The sequence below is a fragment of the Onychostruthus taczanowskii genome, unplaced genomic scaffold, assembly GCF_017590055.1.
Source record: "Onychostruthus taczanowskii isolate IOZ18803 unplaced genomic scaffold, ASM1759005v1 scaffold78, whole genome shotgun sequence".
In the NCBI taxonomy this organism is placed as follows: Eukaryota; Metazoa; Chordata; class Aves; order Passeriformes; family Passeridae; genus Onychostruthus; species Onychostruthus taczanowskii.
In genome coordinates this window covers 2,643,218-2,660,587 of record NW_024505671.1, presented here as the reverse complement: position 1 = coordinate 2,660,587, position 17,370 = coordinate 2,643,218, and the positions used below count along the sequence as shown (strand labels likewise).

The following is a 17,370-nucleotide window of genomic DNA, read 5'->3' as shown; positions in this document are numbered from 1 at the left end:
CTTTCAATGAATCTCCAAGGAACTGAAACAAACTACTCCATTGTTAGCAACTGTGCTAATAACCATCAGTCAGGTAAAATAGCAGAAAACCAATTCATCTGTCCACTAAATTCCTTCAAATCTGAATTAAGTCTCCTGAAGTTGCAAGTAAAGTAAGGCATGAAGCATGAACAAAGTAACTGAGTTGTAAAGGTATCTGGTAATTCATAAATATAACTTCCAGAGTGCCACAGCTATGCATTAGCTTAGATTGGTACTTATTCACTCAATTGTGAGAGCCCTTCAGAACACCAAACATTCCATTGGGCAGTTTTACATTTTTAACTTTATAACAAATGTAATTTTAGATTAATTGTAATTGTCAGCAGCATGAAGCTTAGTGAAAGTCTTTGGAATTTCATTTTTAAAAGTAAGAAGCAGTCATCAATATAGATGACCACATCTAAATGGGCTCTGGTTTTCTGGAAGACTTCAGAAGAAAGTCAAAGAAAGAAATAAATTCTTATCAATACAATTTCTTTTCCTTTCTTTCACTTTGTTTAATTCAAAATAATCAAAAGTTATGTCAGCTATGTTCTTCAGTCTTGAAGGACAGAAGATTGTGGTTTAAAATATTGAAATTCTAACTTCAGTACTGGGCAAGCACCATGCAGCTCATTGCAAAACCACTGGAGTTGGCAGACAGTTTCTTCTCCTACTTATTCTTGTTATTTCTTCATGCACATTCTACAAGTGAACAATAAAATATATTCAGAAACCACAACTTTAATTACTCTATATTCCTTTTTGTCTCATCTCTCATCTGTTAAAAAGCAATCTTCCCACAGTCAGCAAGACCAAACAGGGTAAAGAGGTAGTGTGAAATAGGTCTGGCACACTGTAGGCTGGAAGAAAATGCTAAAACAGGTATAGAAAGAACACAGTGCAGATTCCCTTGTAGAACACTCAGGTGAAGAAAGAAAGGAGGAGAAAGGTCCTGAGAAACAACCCACTAATGAGAAAAAATCTCTTATAGCAGATACCCAGTTTAAACAGCAGATCTTTGGAGAGGGACAGATGAGTCAATAATGCCTACTAGAAACAGGCTTTGACTACCCTCTGTTGAATTCCTTTAAATTATATTGCTACAAATCCTACCAAGTACTGCATCAAACCACAACATTCTCAACATAAAAGTCCATATGCCTGCCTACAATGACTTGCTGAGCCAGTACTTGGCAATTTCATCTGCTATTGAACAGTAAGTTTTACTGGCTGCTCTGATAAAACTTTTATCTACCTCAAAACATAAGACCCCAGCATAGTAAGACTCAAAGCTCAGGCTCTCCCCCCTCTAATTTCAGTAATTGTCAACATCTAAAATGTCATTCTTTAATTCCAAGCTGCCAAAAGAAAACTGCTACCTGCATGAAGCTGTATGAGGCATTTTGCATGTCGGGGATAATAGAAACAAGAAAGTCCCTTTTTTGTCAAGGAAAACAGTAATCACACATGATCCGAACCAAGAAAAGAGGAGTAAAAAATTCAGAACAGATTATCAGAGAACACTTCCCCATGCACACACAGACTCATGTTCCTCACTTGCTATTTGCTCAGATAAAAGCAAATGCCTGCTTTTTATGCATGACATTAAAGGTAAAAACCAAATACCTGAACGTTATAATCACAGTCCCTTAACAAAGCAAAGATACTTACAACATCACTCTCCCTAACAGCTGAAGAAAAATTAGAGAAATAAAAAAAACTTCTCCCTTATGAACATCTGTGCAAATTGGGCTTCTTAAAAAAAAAAAAAACCTTAAAATATTGGTGTAAAGAAACTACCAATTCCTTTAACTCATTTAAAATGTGAAGAAATTCATTGAAGAGATTCAATGAATTATTTAAGCCTAATTGAAAACCAGTTTGTTCAGAATATCCAGGCAGAAAATTAGGTTCTCAAGCTTTTCAAAGAAAATAGTCTCTTGTTTGTCTTAACACTATCCCCACAGACCATACTTCTTTTTGCTCAAGAGCATCTTCAATTAAAATGTTTGATTACAGATAACAACCATTTCAAAACACTCATAACTACACTTCAATCCAGGAAACAAAGTCAGTATACTAAAATTTGTATGTGTCATGGTGTAAATTTTTATCAAGCTCAAAGGCAGAAGTGAAAGAAATCATGGTTTTTGCTAAGGTAAAAATTTTGATTGCGTAGATAATGATTGGCTAATGCAATCAGTCATGAGCTTCTCTCATTTTAATGAAATATAAACCAGATTTCTTCTAACAGAGGCAAACAGTTTTGGTTATTTTCAGGATTTGGGGACTTTATCACCCAAGAGTTTATTCATAGGGGTCATCTTTTGAAAACAGCAAGCTCAAAGATACAGCAATAACCAAACATACAATTAAAAGATATGCTTGATGATCGAACAGAACAGATCTTCAGTTTTGCGCATTGCTGTATTTCATTTCACCCATATTTTCCTGAGAAAATGACTACAATTATTAAAGAAAATTCCTTGAATTTTTCTTGCTAGGCTTCTAATCCAAAATAAACTCTCCTTTTTTCATTTTGGCATGCTTTAAAGTTTTTGCAATTACATGTGAAACTGGGACAGTAGGACAAGCCTCAAGGAACCATCAAATGCAACTCTTTCACTCTCCTCTGGCATGACCACTAATACCCTGTACTGCACACTCCAAAATGGTGAAATCTTTTATGGTTAACTCCCACTCCATAGAGGTGGGTAGGTGGAAAGAGGCTAATCAGCAAAGAAAAAAAATTCACCCACTCTTTGGAAGTACACCAATCATTTTGAAAACACTTGCACTTTCCATAGTATAATGACATCACCTGTCACTGCAAGAGTCGAAACAGTAAACTGCGTGCCCACTATCAGACACCGGGTACTGCTTAGAAAGCCCTGTGGTCCTAATTCCCACAGAAACAGATGCAAGCAGAATGAAAGGTCTGAAGCAGCTGGGCCAAGGAACATGAAGTTAGATAACTAAGCAGCCAAGTACCATGAGCTCCAACTTCCCTCCTGTTCCCTAAAGATAAACCAAGTAACTAAAGGGCAACTCCTACTTCCTTCTCGTTTACATTGCGTGAGTCGCCTTGAGAAACATCTCAGTTTATTTCATGAACTTTGAGACTTGATTTCTCAGCAACCCTCATGGTACTGTCTCCTGATCAAGGAGCACAGAAGATTGTGTCTCACACACTTTTACTTCTGGACTGATTGAATACTTTCCTTTACTTCTGGGCTGGCTCAGTATTTTCTTTTCCATTCTTCCACCCTTTACAAAACTCAAACAATTTCTTTAATTGATGGGAGAGGTGCCACTGGTAAATCCAGTATTTGTGTAAATACCTACTGGAAGCCAGACTGGCAAAAAAATAAATTCCTTTTTCATCTTAATCAAGGACTTCACTTGTTTACCAACATATCCTTTACCCGTAATATTTTAATGACAGTAAGGTTGAGTATTTCAGCCACTCCTTAAAATGCTGTTCCAAAACAATTCAATACTGCCACTGTCATTCCTCCTGTTCCCAGGCATGCATTCCCCCTCTCCCTCCCCTCCTGTGAGTGCCCAATTCTGGCACTCATCTGATTCTCCAGCAAGCCACTTCATGGAGCAAAACCAGAACAGGGAATAATGTCATCTTAATTTTCTGCTAGTTTAGCTTTGAGTCAGATGAATGTCAGGGTGAACACAGGGAAAGAAGCAGAGCCAGCTTACACTGATCTACAAATCACACCCTTACATCTCCCAAGGACAATCTTGGAGGGGGGAGAAAAATCAAGGTTCTACTAAACACTAAATCAGAGTTTTCTGATTTTACATTATCCTAGCACTACAATAAACATCGAAAAAGTTAAAAACCTAGCCCAATCGCACAAAGCTGCTTCTGGCAGCTGTTACAAACAAGCAACAATGTAGGCCTGTAGGATAAGCGGAAGGAGGAAACATACAATTTCTAGAGAAGCTATTACAAAGGGTAAATAACAGCAAACCACTTCCTTCAATTGATAGCAGCTGTAATTGGAAACAACTCTGTCAAAACACAGCACCTGAACTTAACAGGCAGTGGAGATGTTTTGGAAAGATTGGTAGGACAACTCCAAGAGAGAACCTCCCACCAAGAGTAAGGGAACCTTTAGCTATAACACAGTACCATAAGCAAAACAATGGCCACAGAACTCCCGATTTCTGACAATCCTCTTCTCTAGAAGGTCAACTGAGATCCTTAGATACAAAGACGAGGAAGAGACTCACAGCTGGGCTGCCACAGTTTTAGGCTAACAAAGCTTTACTTTGTATCTGCAGTTATCTTCACCTGTGAAACTACACTGGCAGAAATCCCTGGGGTAATAGTGGAGGACTTTTGACAGCTGCCAGGAAAAAGGGGGAAAAGAAAGGGTGAAGTGTGGTCATGGAAAACTAGTTGTTGTTTTCTCTTTCTTCTCCATTAGTTCCCAAACCAACACATAAAAGGACAAACCCAAGAGCACGACTGCAATATCTGGGAGGAAGCCTCTAGTTTCCACTTATTTTCTGCCAAATTCTTAGTAGTAGAAAATAAACAAAAATCCATCCAATAATCTCCACCAACACTAAGATGAGGTAACAGACACTGATAGGCAAGACTCAAATAGAAAAGCTCGTGATGGTGCCCATACAATTTGGTTTTCTTGTTGCTGTTCTTCCAAGGCTCTATCTGATGCACAAGTAAAGGAACAGACAGATACGTAAGCAGCTACTCCTCTAGCTCCCAGTTAGCTTCCCATACTTCTTCAAGAATAAGATACAGATTTCCCATCAAGAAACTGATAATATCTAATTTTAAAAATTGCTATTTTTGTAGGTTCCCCATGTTTCACTATGAAGTGTCTTCAAGGAAGACAAGAGTGCTAGTTGTTCTCCTTCCTTTTGTTAAGGAAAGGAAAATGTGATCACTGCACTCGCTGTTATGTAAGGAACTAACACCACTGATCTTTTACTCTGCATTTTACTCCACACAAGATTCGGGGGAAGGGGATTAACTAGGAAAGGGGAGAGGAAAGCCAGAAAGAGCTGAAATGTCTCCAGCATTCACAGCTTCCCAGTACCTATTGTTTCCTGCTGTTACAACCTTTAAAAGGCAATCAATAACCCTTTTACAAAGTAACTATCATCTACCTTTTTCCTACCTTAAACTAAAATTCCTCACAAGAACCCTGACAACAGATACATACTAACAGGACAACTAGCTACTCAAAAGGAAAAAAATTAACTAAGTAACCTGCTCTGAAAAAGGCGGACAAGGAAAAGTAACAGGAAAGCAGAGAAAGAATATAAAAGATGCCTCATGGCACCAGGTGAGTAAAGAGCTTTCAGCCTTGTAACGTCTTCCACTTTTTCACATCACTTGGGAAGAAAAAGAGTCCAACAACAGCAGTAAGTTTTACACAAGACTAAAATTCACATAAAAAATCCAGAGGACTTGCAACTAAGATTTTGTCCTTGCATGATCCCTATTCCAAGCCCTCTCTGTAAACTGTGGACAGAGAAGCAGAAGAGAAGTGCAGAAATAAACAATTTCTACTCAGATTTTGACTTCCCACTGTGTTTTCTTGATATTGTCTGGATATATTTTCTGGATATTGATATCAGCTGATAGCCTTTTATTAAGGAAAAAAAGGAGGAAAATTTAAAAAGTACATACAATTAAGAAGAACTGTTAAACTTCCATGTTTATCTTCTAACCAGAGATATAGCCAGAGATTGTGTATTTTCAGGAAATTAAAGAAAGCAGAGAACCCATTTTATGAAAATAAATATTAAACAAGAGCATGGTGAAAAAGTAACTCTGCTAGTCCAGATATCTCTCCACAGCTTCAACATACTAATACATTTCTTGCATTTGCAACAAAGATAAGAGGCCTGTTAATAGAAGTAGACCAACTTTTAAAAGACAAAATGAACAGTGTCACACAGATAAAGCAGCAAAGGATTTGTAACTATTTAGCTCTGTATTTCACAAGAATTCAATTTTTACTCATCCCAATTTTCTAATGCTTGTCCTGCAAAAATAATAAGCCACAGGTTATAGGCAGCATTCTTTGCAGGCAGGCATAATTAAAAAATGCAGATGGGGACTTTTCAGAGGAACTGGCAAGAACCAAGGTATTAAAAAAAAAAACAAAACAAAAAAAAACAAAACAAAACCCTCATGCTTTAATTTTGTGATATCACCACCGTTTCCCCCATAAATTAATAGAAAAGTACTATTTCTTCCAATTACATTTTAACAAGACGTTCAGAAAGGATTATAAAGGAGTGACAAAAAATTCTTAAGTTCATAAGGCAAAAATTCTTAAGTTCATAAAACTGCACTGCTAGGCTTCTCCTAAATCAATTTAAAATCCCAGTCAATCCATATATACCAGAAAACAACGCTACAACAGCCAGAGAAGGTGGCAATAGTAAAACATAAAATGAGAAAGGGCTTTTGAAACCAGTGAGTTTTGACAGTCTGCATAGTCACTACAGGCATTCTGCAGCATTCACTGACATGACAGTGTAAGGTGATGACTTGCCCTTATCACAAACAGGCAGCAGCTTGAAGTCACACAGACAATGCTGAAATACTGTTTTGTCCAAGACTCTTAAAAATGTCAAACATAAAGACAACTTTCTTTTAACTAGCAAGATCCCATGCCATTATAACTGAATATTTTTCTAGATGATGTATTCCTCTCAAACTATATTATGCTGAGGCAAGTTGCAGGTCTCAATCTCATTTGCATTGACAAGAATTTCCCCCCTCATTGATGGGGAGTGGAAAAAAACCTTCCAGAAAGCTGCCCCTGGCTCTGCACTGAAGAAACATAAGCTTCAGTTTGGCCTGTTCTTTTGGCTGGTTCCAACAGGAAGGAAGCCTGTAGCTTCATCAGCTCTGCTAACTCCATTAGGTGGTACTTTAAGATGCTCTCTTGTCACAGTAATACTACTGGCAACCAAAACCTCTAAGAAATCCAACAAAACCAATATAACAAATACAACCAAGAAAACATGGAAGAAATCACAGCCTAAGCTTTAGCTTGAAGGAGTTATTGGTATCTGCCAGCCAGGAATCTGAACATGCAGGCCAGGTTAGCAACTACTGCTGAGTTCCAAAGTCCATTCAAAATCCGCAACTGAAAGAAAGAGAACACCTACACACTAGTATTAATTTACTCAACTTTAAATGAAGCTTTGTATTCATTAATATGTTTAAATAGCAGATTATAATTTAAGACAATCACTAGTTTTGTTTTATAACCATTAAAGGTTATAAAAGGCTGCAACTCTAGGCTACAAATAATGCTCCCTTGTACACCACAGGTCAAACACGAACATCATTACAAAACATCTGTTTTGCTATCCTAATTCAGCCACATTTTTCCTCAAGAGTCAACAAGTGCTGCAACTTTTCTCTCAATCTTTCTCTTTCCATAGTTTACATAACTCATTGCACTTACACTCACCTATTAGCCACACTTTGATCAGTTTCAGTGGGTCCTGAATTTCCTACTGCACTGCGAAACTGGACTACAGCATTTAAAGATCAAAAACCCTAAAAAAAACTATTTCTTATAGACAAAGAGAAGACTGCTAGGATTCTTGCAGGCACCATCGCTTAAAGCTAATTAAAATACAGATATTGAAAGCATTTAAGACTCCTCAATTATGTCCAGATAAGAGGAAAAAAATTACTGTTACCACCTTTCATCCAGGTAGATCACTAGTGAAGATTTTAGTGGTAGAATCCACATACATGGGTTCTGTGGTGAACTTAGTTCAACCAATTAAATTAGTTCAACTAATGAAGTTAGTTCTACTTTTTGAAGGGCTAGCTTTTAATTTACACCATTTCAGTATTTCAGTTGGTGACTCTGTGAACAGCTGCAGTGCCACAGTGCATAAGGATGATTCCTTGAGCTGCTCTTCTTTCTTCTCTGTCATAGGACCATTCTCAGGTCTACAGCTTCATGAGGGGTTTTCATTACCCACAATACCAGCTTAATTAACTCTTATTTCTTCTATGTACCTATTCTTCCAGTTTTTCTACCATATCTCAGTTTTGCAGAAAAACCTATTTGTGGGCTCCTACTAAAGCCACATCAGTGAACTCAGAGGAAAGGATGGCAAGTCCATGCCCTGTCACTGACGTAGCACAAAACAAACCCCACAGTGTGAAGTTACAGGAGGCTACCAGACTGATCCAGCAGCTCCTCAGCACCCAGGGCTTAGTCTCAGCCCACGAGATCACCTAAGTTTAACAGCAATCTGGTTAATTATCCAACCACCCATACAGAAACTGCCCTGGCTCACAGATGAGACCAGAACAAGGGACCAGCTGCTTGTGTCAGTGAAAGCAATTTTCCTGTTCAGTCACAGCAAAATATCAATGGCCCCTCATGCTCACAAACACTTGTGTTCTTCCATTTTTTGCTCTAAACCTCTTATCTCAAAGGCTTTTTTTATATTACTTCAATAGTAATTAATGTATGGAGTATACTGACAAAATAATGAAAGCATTCCTTTCATGGCAGCTAAGGCCTATTTTTGTATCAATAAACCAAAACTACTTTATCAACGTTGCAGCTCTTCCAGAAAAATAACACCATCCCGCACTTAGAACTACACTACACCAGCAATCTCTGTATGCAGACTGCTGCACCATGGAAGGATGACACTTTCATCCATCTAAAATCATGCAGCCATGCCGGTACCTTTCCCAGCTTTGACAAAACCAATATTATCAAAACAGTCAAACTGATACTTTTCCTCCACAGTATGTGTATGAAAGCACTACTGGCAGAAACTATATTTTCCTTTTGATTTGGAAACCACAGGGGTTTTTAGCCCCATGCAGGGGAAAAGAAGAAACAAATAATGGGTATTTTCTCTGAACCTTAATACAAGAGACTGGAAAGAACAGGAATTTCCACAATTCAAATGACAGCTTTCACCTGCTGCTTACAATTTATTTTACTCTCCTTCACCAGATATTGTGGAAGAGGAAGAAAAAAAGCGTTGCACTTTATGCATGGAAAAGAAAGATCAACATATGCTTCTTGTAGAGGCACAAAAACTGATCCTTCAGCAACTTTTTTTACGTATATGTTCATACTAAGTTTTAACTCAGATACAGAACAAAATTAAATGCATTTTTAAGAAATTGCTTATGGTCGAATTTTCCTTGTATTCAACTCATTTTCTGAAGAAATAAGAAGTTCTCATACAGAGTGAAGCCTCAAGCGTGTCACAGATGTGATCCACTCTGATAACCTTCAACTCCCAGCTTTGATACACCAACCTCTACCCTAAGCGGCTACCAATGAACACAAGCTAGTGAGGGTCTAACTCAAACAATTTCATACTTCTTCTATGAATTTTCCAGGCAAATCTTAAAAGTAATGTCAAAACATCACTAAATGAATTACAGCTATCAAAGACAGTTTTAATTAATTTTTAAATACTGGAACAATTACTGGAGAACTAACAGGCCTAATAAATGAAAGATAAAAATACTTTGCTAAATGTCTTTGTCTAATCCAATATATGTACCTAGGTAAACAAATTTATTATTCATGGGACTGCCAACTCTTCTAGGACTGACTTATTTAATAAATATTTATACACTGCCTTGCACAAAAGGGTCTAATACACACTAAACTCTAGTCAATACAATATAATAATCTGGTCCTGGCAGTTATTACAGTAAGACAGTTTTAAATACACAACTTTTTACATACAAAATCTTATCCTCATTTACCAAAGACAACAGTAGTACTAAAATTAAAAAAAAAAAAAAAAAAAAAAAAAAAAAAAAAAAAGAGCAAGACACCAGATTTTTTACTGCTTTGTACTTATCAACCTAAAATGCCTTCTCAAGTACACTTTTGCTGAACACCTGGAGATTGTCTATTCTCAGGCTTAAGGCTCCAGACTTGAGAAGCCTCTTTAAGAAAGATAACCTACTATTCCCCTTGAAAAACAAATGCTTGTTCAACAAATAAAAAGTTGTGGTTTGAACCAGCTGAATGAATAGAAAGAAATCCATGTACAGAACTCTATTTTTTTTCCCCTATCATTCTCTCAGAAAAGCCTAAATGAAGCAGGGGCAAACTTAGCAAAGATACTGTGAAGAAGAGACAAAACAGGAATGAAATGGCAAGTGCTGAATGGGTCTCTTAAGAAATATTAGCACAAAAAGAATGGCAAAGTCATGTATAAACAAGAGGGAACTAATGCTTCAGCTATAAAGTATAGATCAGCATGCCAAGGCAAGGTATATGGAGAGGATATGAATGACCAGATTTCCTCTTTCCTAGGTCACCTACAAATATGATAGGATGTCAGCAGAGTGGCTGGAGGAGATAAATTCTGCATGACACAGATATTTCAAAGAGTAAAGAAAAAAATAAACACAAAACCCAAAAAACTAGTGAATGCTGTAAAAAGACAGGAGAGTACTGCAAAGAGATGTGTAGCACAGCACAGATGCAGGGAGGGCAGACTTCAGCTCTTAAGAGTTTAAACGCAACATGAATCGAAAAAAAGATGCAAGTACCAACCACACTGTACAACTTAAATATTTCTTTAATTGTGTGCTTTTTCCCCCTATATATAGATGAAACAGTTTATTTTTTTCTACCTGGGGAAATCAGGCTTTGGACTTACACATGGAAAGACTTTTCTGCATTTCTAGCCTTCAGTACAAAACAAATTTCCAGAACCCAAACAGCTTCAAGAAAAGAGATGATTTATCTGAATGTACATGTCACTCACAGTTTCTGAGGCATCAGATCAGTAACCGATGTCTGTGGCGTAGTTAAGTTTTGAAACTTACTGTATTTTTTTAGTTACTTTACTAAACCTGTCTCATTTACCCTTTAAAAAAAGACATTCTGAGAATACACTAATAAACTGATGGATCAGCAAGAGATTTTTACACACAGTGCAATTTCCTTTGAAAAATGCATTCAAAAGCCCTAGCTTTGACAGTCTCTAGGAGTTACTCCCTCAACATATTTATGCTTGATCTTTCTACAAGTCACTTATGAAAACACCTGATAACAGGAAAGCATATTCTTGAAAAATAAAGACAGGCTGCAGCAAATAAAATGAAACAGTTGCTGTTAAATATTATTTCCCGTCTGCCAGTGATTTCTTATCCACTTCTACTAGCACTGCGGACAAAATAGAGATGTACCAGGCAAATACTTATTTCTAGACTAAAAAAACTCCATAAAATCTTTAGTCTGTAATAAATCCATATTAAAAAGCAAACAATTTCAGGCTCACTAAAAGAATTTGATACTACCATGGCTCACCTTCACAAATAAATCAGTCAGACCTGGGAGTACATCACATGTACAATTGCATGCAACAGCCCACAGAGACACGACTGAATTATACTACCAGCATGCAACCGACATGTCACATTATCTAAAGAAACTGTAACTATACATGATGTAGCAATAAAATAATGTTTTTGATGGTGTATTTTGAGAAAAACATGTATGTCTTACACACTTACGTAACTCCTCCCTTACTCATGTACATTCTTGCCCCGTGCTGCTTCACACACTGTGCCGGTCTGGGCACTCCTGTTGAATCAGACCCACACAAACACAAGAGCAGCCACAGCTCAAGAGGCTCTGTAATGAGTGGAAGCAATAATATCACCAAACCTCTTTTTTTTTTTTTCAGTCTTCATCTTCTTAAGAACCTATTTTAATGTGATTTTTCTTCAGGGTTCTGTCCCAGAAAGTGCAAAAGTAATATAGTCCCGTTTCTCACAGACTTTCTCTGTCTCAGCCATGCCCTTGTGCTCCAATTAGTCACATTCCACCTCTATCCCAGACGCCTATTATCTTACCACTCTCTTCCAAGCACTGGCCACAATATACTTAACCTCTCACGTCCTCTAACTACTGACTAGAGTAAAGAGTACAGCACTTCATACCTGGTTCTTACCCCACAGACAACTGGCAGCTAAGTACAGGTAACTGCTAAATTCATGCAAAACTTTCCCCTAAAGAGATGATCTTAATGAAGCCATCAACTTCAAGTTTAACTTCTGTTCAACATTATTATAATGTAAAATCTTTCACACCTTGACCCTTGACTAATTTCTCTGCTAAAATTTTGATGAGCTCAAAATTTACTGAGACACAAGATTAAATGTGACTTTAGAAAAGCAAATTAAAGACAGTTTATATACTACACAAATATACAAAACCAGCAACTATTTCTTAAAACCGCTACAGAAAATAAGTGCATCTCAACATTTTATCCACAAGAGAACAGCTGATTCTGAACTCCCAAACTGAAAAAAATTATTTTCTAGCATGTCCAGTTAACTAAGGCTTCTTAAAGAAATTGCATTTATGTGTTTTGTTTGTCCTTTTAATAACTACTTGCATCTTCGGATCATTTTCAAGTGCATTTTAAAGGACATATGAAATCTCACAGATAATAAGGGTTCTACAACTTTTGTGAAAACTGGCAGCTTTATAGAAAAAAGTAACTTGAATTCATGCTTTCAATGAGATAAAAGCAGGTTGAATTCTGCCTCCTCCATTGGCAGCCCCAGAAGACCAGCCAGCCAGCACCACATAGCACAAGATTTGATTAATTCTGGAACAAGTGTAGGATACTTTGCATTTAAGTGGTAATCTACCTTAAGTTAATCATCAAAGCAGTGAGCGTATAAAGTGGCTTTGTCCCATTTTTTGCAAATTCTAGCAAAACTAACAATATCATGACTAAAAGGTGTACAGTCCTAGTTGCTTGGGTGATAATTTTTTAAAAACTCATATACACAACCTACACTTCTGCCGTGGAGTATTCCTAAGTTAATGCTTTTTTAAACACTAAAGGGAGCACAAGGTTTAAATCCATGCTGAAACACAGATTTTTAAATAATGGAAAAATTAAATTCTGTGCATAGTACAACCAGGATCTGAATGAGTTTTAAACCACTCATCATTAAAGACAGCGAAATCTGATCTTCATCTGTGCTTAGAATAGAAAAGAGCTACACATTTTGCACATTGCTACAAAAATTGATTCCACATAGCATTTTTCTAAGAGTAGAATGCATGTTTCAAACAAAAAGAAAGTGTTTTTCTGGTAAAATTCTCTGACTATGTATTAACTTACAATTAATTTAGCACATTACCAAATTATGCTTGACTTCTTGCAACCAACAAAAAAACAGAATACATTCTAAAATATTATGTATTTAACTATATATTAACTGCTCCTCTGGCAACAAGAATATACCAAGTGATGCCATTCATTTAGCAGTGGTCGTGTTTCAAGAATATCGTGACACTACACACAAACCCCACAGATCTTTTAACTTTACTTATGTCAAACCATTTCACTTGGCTTCACTAGAATCCAATTACTAGGAACACAACCTAAAGGCAGAAAACTCAGTAAATGTCTGTATAGCATTTGCAGTAATTTCTTGATTGAGAGTCTTACTTGCTGATCAGTTCAATAAAAATAAATCCCTAATTTTATTATAATTAGGATAAATGTCTACAAAAACATCTGTCAGGGAAAGCATCAATATTGATGTCAGTGACTTTTTGGTAAGCATTCTCAAGTGAGGGTGAAACTGAAAGAACTACTATACTGAAAAACTCCTGATGACATTGAAATACTTATAACAAAATATTATTCAATCTGACTGCTTTCTTGCTTTCGCAGTTGCATTTAAATATGTGGAATCCAAACCAGACCAGGTTGCAAGGAAGGGTTCAACATGCCTCAGAGCATCCAACAGCATTTCTCCTCCTTGAAACAGAAAGCAAACACTTGCCCAACTGAGATAACCTACTACACCAATGAAGTGAGAAAAACCCAACTTGAATCACTGTATACATTTGTGGTTAAAAAGTTACCTTTCATGTTAAACATTTAAATATTTGAGTATTGAATACACCTTTAAAAAAAACCAGTTCTGAATCACTGGAATTTTTGTTCTATTTTCTGTAAAAGCACCAACAGTAACATCGTTCAGCATTCCGCTTGCAGCAGTTCAGAAAAGATCAGCCTGATCCCACAGTCCTAAGTTTACAGTCATTTCACAAACTTGAGGTCACGTCTGACCAACTTATTTCTTCCAGTGTTTCCAACCATGGAGATCATGATAAGGAGGCAATACTTGCAACAGGATGAACAGTATCATAGTTTTATGTTTCAAAATACACTCACAAAGAAATGGTTTGCCAATAGCTCTTTAAGCTACCTAGCAATTTTTTTTTTTTTCTGAGAATAATATCTTCAACAGATGACAGGTTTAATTCTACAAGACTCAAAAATATACTAGTTACACATAACACCAAAACCCATTACAAAACTACCCAAGACCTTGGCCTTCAAAGCAATGCCATGGTGCAGAAAACCATTACCTTCTTCTCTTGTGTCACTGCTGGAAAAGAGACATTTCTACCAGGATACTGCCATAGGAGAGTGCCCATTTTCAAGAATTCTGTTATTGTATCAGCAGACATAAAGACATAAAATGAGTAGAACCATTTGACTTCTCTTATATTGAGAAAGATAATGGTTTGCATTTCACAAAGTCTTGAAAAGCTGGCACAAGCAAAGGTAGCATAGCACAGCATAGCAAGATGGCACTGCCCCCACATTGTAATGATAGGGATGATGTTTTATCAAGTATCTCTTAAACATAAAACTGGGATGACCCAGACTGAGTACCTCCCCCAACCCACCTTCCTTACCTCCTCCCCTTTGGAGGCTCTCTCCCCTGTGAAGCAACACGAGAAAAACCACCCAGGTCTTCTCAGTTTTTACAAGAAATTGAGACTCAATTGAGGCTTCATTCTGCTGCATCACAAATCAAGGTACTATCTACAGTTAAGAATACCCAAGCTTAACCTGTGGATCACAGTCTGACTGATCACAACTGACTGAAATTTTCATTTAAAATGGAGAGCAGCACTCACTGACATGCCTCTCCTAACGTGCCAGTGGAAGAACTTCCCTCTTGCCAAAACCAGGTATCAGAATACAGTTACAACAGTACAGGCAAAGAACAAATAACTGAAATTTGTATGTGAAACACAAATGCCTAATTATCTGGCAAATCAATAGCTAAGCTGAAAACTATTCCTGATTTCAGCAAATTGTGGCCAATACTGAATATAATGCTATTGCTACAGCATCATTAGCCCTGCTTATAAAGTAGTGCACAAACAGCACCATTTTGGTGGATAAAATCGTGACATAAACTAATTTGAACAGTCCAAGACACTGACTTATGCTGATGTTTAGAAGGCATATGTTAGAGTATTGAAAATTATATGAAGCACCATTTTCAGCATTCTGCAAGTCAACTTCAGAAACTGTTTTATCAAGTCTGTATCAGATATCCTAAACTCATGACTAGAAAACCATACCTGAAACCCACTCCTTGCTAAGACGTATCCCTTTGGAATTTCTTTTTTATATATGTGCTTACCATCATTAATACAGAAACACCCACAGGTCTTGGGAACAAGCCAGGCCTTGCCAAGCCACCAGGCACAGCACAAAGAACACCAGGTTTCTGCCCTGGAGGCCTTGCCTACATCTAACAGGACCGATCATTCAGACTTCATACGAGCCTTCCAATGAATGAGACAGAGTACTACACACCTCCGCAGAGCCTTCCCACGTCTCTCAGAGGAACACAACAGAAAAATGAGAAACACTATGTATCTCCTCTCTGCAAAACCCCTCTTATCAGAGCCATTTCAGGAATTTCTACTCGACAACTAAATTGACTCGAATAATGGAAACCAACGGCCCAAATATACTATATATGGAATCGAGCCCAGCCAGCCCCCGCAAAGACACGGGGCACCAAAACCTCACACCTCAGACACTCGGATACTTATCCTCAAATGGCGGAGACTCGCCCAGCGCACTCACACCTGTCACCTGCCAGGCGCCGGGCCAGCCCCTCCCTCTCCCTTCTCTCTCTCCCCCTCCCTCCCGCAGCCAGGCGAGCCCGCTGGCAGCTCCCGCCCCTCCCCGGGCAGCCTCAGCCCCCCGATCCCTCCCCGCGTCGAGAAGCTCCAGCGACTCGCGAAGGAAAATAAGTTTCCATCTCTCTCTGAACGCCCCGCTGCGCGGAGGCTTCCCATCCCTTCCCGTCCCTGCTCTCCCACCCCGCCCCAGCACGCCGGCACGAGCTGGGTGCCGGGGCTGCTCCCTCCCCTCGCACAGGCCTTCCCTGTCTTCCTCACCCTGGCACAGCTTGGGGCGCGCTCAGCGGCCGCGGAAGCCCCGGGTCCCCGCCCCTGCCGGTCCCCCGCGCCTCTCCCTGCAGCCCCCCGGGGATGGGACCAGGAAACCGGCCCGGGGAGCCGCCACCAGGCCCGTCTCGGCGGGGTCAGCCTTACCCTGCTGCCGCTTCTCCTCCTCCTCCTCCTCCGCCGCCGCCTCCCCCACCACCACGGCAGCAGCCGCCGCCACTACCGCCACCGCCGCCTCCGCCCGGCAAGGGGGACCCCGCCGACCCGACCCTCTCCGCAGCCTCCCGCCGCCGCCGTTCCGCTCCGCGGGGGAAGGAGGCGGAGGAAGGAGGAGTAGGAGGAAGGAGGGCAGGGGGGTCCGTGCTGCCGCGGCGGCGGGCGGGGTGGGTGGGGGTGTGCGAGTGGTGCCTGTGGCGGCGCCGCTCCCGCTCAGCCGGAGCCGCCGCTGGGGCCGCGCGCCGCTCCCGGCCCCCTCCCCCCGCGCTCTCTGCGCTCCGAATCAAAATAGAGCGACAATATGGCGGCGGCGGCCCCAGCATCGCGAGACCGCACCGCTCGCACTAACGGGGATGCGCCGCGCGCCAATGGGCGCCGGGGCGGGCGCGGGGGAGGGGGGGGGAGGGCGCGGGCGGTGCCGCCGCCGGCTCCGCCCTCAGGGCGGGGCGCGAGCGGGAGCGGGGCCGGCGCCTCAGCGCGGCCGGGACGGCATTGGGACACCGGGGTGTGCGGGAACTCACAGCCGCTCCCTCCCGCCACCGCTCCACCTGGCCCGGAGCCAGAGGAGGGAGAGGGGATAAGCGGTGGTGGCGCGTAGGTGGGGAAAGCCAGCAGGGTCAGAATGGGCTGGGGATGGAAGGGCAGCATCTGCAAGGGGAAAAAAAAACCCTAAGAAAATTAATATTAATTAAGCCCTCCCTCCCCCCCGCCCCACCCAGTTTATAACCAAAACGATTATTTCGAGGGAATTGCCAGACGCTTTCTATCAGAATAATGTGTAGTGCTTACTCGACATTACTCAGAGTACGCGATTTCCAGCACCCCTGTGAGGCAGAGCTCTGAC

The 17,370-nt window shown here is 40.0% G+C and overlaps 1 protein-coding gene across 4 annotated transcripts in view; it reads right to left on the bottom strand.

Annotated features, from left to right (window-relative positions):
• The window catches only part of TAB2 (TGF-beta activated kinase 1 (MAP3K7) binding protein 2), a 61,737-nt gene extending 44,894 nt beyond the window's left edge, over positions 1-16,843 (bottom strand). For 3 of the 4 annotated variants that reach the window (XM_041423478.1, XM_041423475.1, XM_041423477.1), the window contains exon 1: positions 16,458-16,843. The gene's annotated coding sequence lies outside the window, so the exon portion shown is untranslated. Of the gene's footprint in view, positions 1-14,459; positions 14,480-16,457 lie in introns of those variants that run through there. The other variant, XM_041423476.1, reaches the window with a different exon arrangement.
• Positions 16,844-17,370: the final 527 nt, after the last annotated feature.